Source organism: Gossypium hirsutum, chromosome A01 (genome assembly GCF_007990345.1).
Source record: "Gossypium hirsutum isolate 1008001.06 chromosome A01, Gossypium_hirsutum_v2.1, whole genome shotgun sequence".
Classification (NCBI taxonomy): Eukaryota; Viridiplantae; Streptophyta; class Magnoliopsida; order Malvales; family Malvaceae; genus Gossypium; species Gossypium hirsutum.
In genome coordinates, this window is record NC_053424.1 from 73,348,808 (window position 1) to 73,353,413 (window position 4,606).

At 36.8% G+C, this 4,606-nt stretch overlaps 1 non-coding gene across 1 annotated transcript; it reads right to left on the reverse strand.

Annotated features, from left to right (window-relative positions):
- Positions 1 to 1,313: 1,313 nt before the first annotated feature.
- LOC121206357 (small nucleolar RNA R71) lies at positions 1,314 to 1,421 on the reverse strand. The gene has a single exon (XR_005901427.1). It is a non-coding gene; the product is annotated as a small nucleolar RNA R71 (small nucleolar RNA).
- Between the last annotated feature and the right edge of the window lie 3,185 nt (positions 1,422 to 4,606).

The window sequence follows — 4,606 nt, forward strand, 5'->3', positions numbered from 1 at the left end:
CAGGATATTGATTCAAGTTAAGCTCTTATTTAGAGGAGGAATAGACCCTGTCTCAGAGTACATTTGTCATAATTAAGTAGAGTTGATTGCGCACCTAGAGATAGGGTAACAAGATTTTGTCGGATTAGGGTGAAACCTAATAAAGGGATCCATAGATCGAGTTAATGCAACCCTAGGGAGTTAATTAGAAAGAGATTTCAATTATTCAACCTAGGGTTAGACGTTGTTAGTCTCGAGAGGGATAATAATATAACTTAGGGATTTTTACGGATCAAGTCAAAAGAATAAATCGTCTGATTCAGAGTCAAATAACAAGTGACGTCTAGGTGGATTTTTCCTTAGATATTGTCTTAATTCAATCGTTTTCCCGAAAGTAATTCTCCAATTCTATTTTTTGTGATTTCTTAGTTTAGTTAATTAGTTAGATAAATAAAACCCCTTTTTATTTTTTAGGCTAGATAATAAAAAGAAAGTTAATACTAGTACTTTTAGTTCCTTTGGGTTCGATAATCCGGTCTTGCTAAAGTTATACTACTATTCGATAGGTACACTTGCCCTCATCATGATAATAGTTAGTTTCAAGAACGATTCATTACAAATATTTAAAACCTGTCACGAATACCACGTATCAAGTTTTTGGTACCGTTTCCAAGGAACTAAGATATTAGGAACACTCGATTTTTATTACTTTAGCCATTTACTTTTACTTCAATTTAAATTTTATTCTAATTTTTATTACTAATTCTTCTTTTTCCCTTTTTTCTGGTAGGTTCTTATAGTTTATGACTAGAAGAAACCCGTTAGGACCATTACTTTTTTATAGTGAAATCGATCGCACAATTCACAGAAACCAAAGAGAAAAAATGCGAAGCTTAAGATACACAGAGAACAAGCAAGAGGACAATATTCAAACCACAACCGAGCTGAAAAAATCAAAATCCTGCTCCGCGCACTATGTATGATTATGCTAAACCTTCTTTAATAGGAACTGAGTCAAGTATAGTTAGACCTGCTATTGCTGCAAATAATTTTGAACTAAAACCTAACACAATTCAAATGATACAATAGTTTGTTCAGTTTGATTGCTTGCAGGACGAGGATCCCAACGCTCACTTGGCAAATTTCCTAGAATTTTACGATACATTTAAAATCAATGGCGTTTCTGATAATGCCATACGTCTTCAGTTGTTTCCCTTTTCGTTAAGGAATAAGGCTAAACAATGGTCGAACTCGTTACCATGAGGGTCAATCACTACTTGGGAACAAATGACCTAAAAATTTTTATTAAAATATTTTCCACCTGCTAAAACAACCAAATTATGTAATGATATCTCTTCTTTTATGCAGATGGATTTAGAAAAACTCTACGATGCATGAGAGAGATACAAGGACCTTTTGAGAAGGTGCCCTTACCATGGTTACTGCATTGGCTACAGGTTCAAACGTTCCATAATGGCCTGAATCCTTCGACTTGGCAGATGATTGATGCAGCCATTGGAGGAACTATCAATAATAAGAGACCTGAGACGGCTTATGAATTTATTGAGGAGATGTCACTAAATAACTATCAATGGAAACTTATGAGAATAAAGCCGACGAAAGCAGCCGCTGTTTTCAACCTCGACGCGGTTACTATGCTATCCAACCAAGTAGAACTCTTAAATAAAAAAATTGACGGTTAGTGTGGTTCTACTCAAGTACATCCAGTGATGAGGTGCGATTCGAATAGAGGAGGAGCGTGCATAGAATATCAACCCTAGCATCGAGGAGGAACAAGTCCAATATATGGGTAACAATAACTATAGATCCTAAAATAACCCATATAGTAGCACTTAAAATGCAGGTTAGAGGATCCATCCCAATTTCTAGTGGGGCAGTCAAGGAAATCAAAGGCCACAACATCCTCTAGGTTTTCAACAACCACCTTACCAGCAGGAAAAAAAGCAGAACCTTGAGGAGATGCTAACAAAATTTATATCGGTGTCAGAAACTCATTTTAGAATACCGAGACAGCACTTAAGAATCAACAAGCATCGATCCAAGGGCTCGAAACTCAGATTGGACAGCTTGCCAAGTTGATTTCTGAATGACCACAAGGTAGCTTGCCAAGCAACACAGAATCTAACCCAAGGGAGCAACTCAATGCAATTACTAGACAAGATGAGGAAGGGTTAGTCACACTTGAACCAAAACCAAGGAAAGAAACTAAGATAAGCAAAGGTAAAGGTGAGGTAGACCACAATAAGCAGAAACAAGTAAAGAATACAAACCTCGTGTGCCATACCCTAATGCAACAAGGAAAGACCGCTTAGATGAACAATTTGGTAAATTCCTTAAACACTTAAAAAAATTACATATTAACTTACCGTTTATTGAAGCTCTATCGCAGATGCAAAACGCAATGAAATTTTTAAAAGAGCTTTTAACAAATAAGCAGAAGTTGGACGAGGCTTCGCATGTGAAGCTAAACGCAATTTGCTCAGCTATTCTACAGAATAAACTACCCAACAAATTGAAAGATCCAGGGAGTTTTACAATTCCTTGCTTAATTGGTAGTTTAGATGTTAATAATGCATTAGCTGATTTAGGGGCTAGTATTAACGTCATGCCATACAAAATGTTACAACTAGGTCTTAGGAAACCCAAACAGACTAGGATGAGCATTCAATTAGCAGATAAAACTATCAGATTTCCTAGGGGTATTATTGAAGATGTGCTAGTTAAAATCGATAAATTTATATTTCCCATTGACTTCGTTGTTCTAGACATAGAGGAGGATAACAACACTCCTTTGATTTTAGGAAGGCCCTTTTTAGCAACTGCTAGAATGATTATTTATGTTGGCACAGGTGAGCTCACATTGCGTGTGGGAGACGAAACAATCACCCTTTAAGCTCGCAATTCTAGCAACACATCGAAAATTGAAGGTGATTGTCTAAACCATTCTACTAAAACTGACAATATGGTGCAACCTACTTTGCAGGAAATGAGTTTGAAGGAAATACATGAGCTATTTTCAAGCAATAGTAGAGGACTTATTCATGAAGAACGAAGGCTACAAATCGAGGAGCTAGATGAATGGCGGACACATAAACCGAGAACACACGATAAACCAAAACTACGCCAGAACAAGCTCAATACCTTTCCAAATCAACTTAAGGTTGGAGATAAAGTTTTCTTAGATGTCGCAGATCCTCACATTGTCACTGCCAAACCGAATGAAGAAATCCTTCTTACGGTACTTAGCATTTTCCCATTCGGTACAGTCAAGGTAAATCATCCCAAGTTCGGCACTTTTAAGGTAAACAATACCTACCTAAAACCTTATTTTAATGAGATTCACAGTAGAAATTAGGAGTATAAACTCCTCAAACCACCATGATCATTCAATGGAAAGGTAAGTCGAGCTTAGACTATAAATAAGTGCTTCTCGGGAGGCAACCCGACACTAACAATATTAATTTCTTTAAATTTTAGTTTTAACATCTAACATACTAACCGACTCATGGAACGCAGGCTTTTGAAAGCACACACGGCCAAGAACACCGGCGTGCTTAGGACCTTGTGGAAACAGGGCAAAGATTTTCCTCAGCACGGGATGCGATAAGTAGCCACGGCCGTGCGACATGGCTGTGGGCAAAACTGCCAAAATAACAAGGGCGTGCACCGTCTTTTGAAACTATAGGTAAACCTATCAATTTAACACGGGCGTGCACCTGCATACACAGGCGTGGGAGAAGCGAACAGAGATCGACACGGTCGTGCAACAGGGCCTTGTACACCAATGCACCTAATTTCAAAAATTACGAAACACATGGATTGAGCTTAGAGCACACAGGCGTGCCCCACGGCCGTGTGCCCCAATTTCTCTATAAACACCTATTATTTATTTTATTTTATTTTTATCTCTATATTTTGAAATTATTTTTTTATTTCCTTTTAATACTATTTTATCCTAAGTTTTTACAATTTTTATTCTTCGGCTATTTCATTACGAGTAATTATGCTTCAGTATACCTCTTAAAGAGTTCCTGATTTGATCACAGTCAGAAAAAGCTCCAAAGCTCATCCTTGCATAGGAACTAAAAACTCCACCAAGAAAGGTTCTCCACGATTGCCATGTCCTGCTCGACCACGACCATAGCTACCACCAGATATAATATTCTTTTGGTGCAGGACTTATGGACTAATGAACCTCTACCACCACCAGAGTATTCTCCTCCACCCTCACACCGATTACTCTCCAAAACTCCAGTTCAAGGAATTCATTCATCATTCAGGAAGTTTCACTTCTCTCCCTATCTTATGATTATATATCTATCTTTTTCAATATTGAGGGCATGTACACATTAAGTGTGGGGGGTCTTTTATATTAGAAAAATCCCTGAATTTTGTTTCAGTCTCATGCGATCTTCTCATATCATTATTAGAATGAATTTCAATTAGTCTATAATTTTTATTGATATATCTTAAATTAAAACATATGCATTCATGCATTGATTATTTAAACTTTAAGACATTAGAGAATTAAGTATGATAAGTTGATTTTTAAGAATTTAAAATTTTAAGTTGTTTCCCCAAGTTTAGGTATTATCTTGAATTGGAA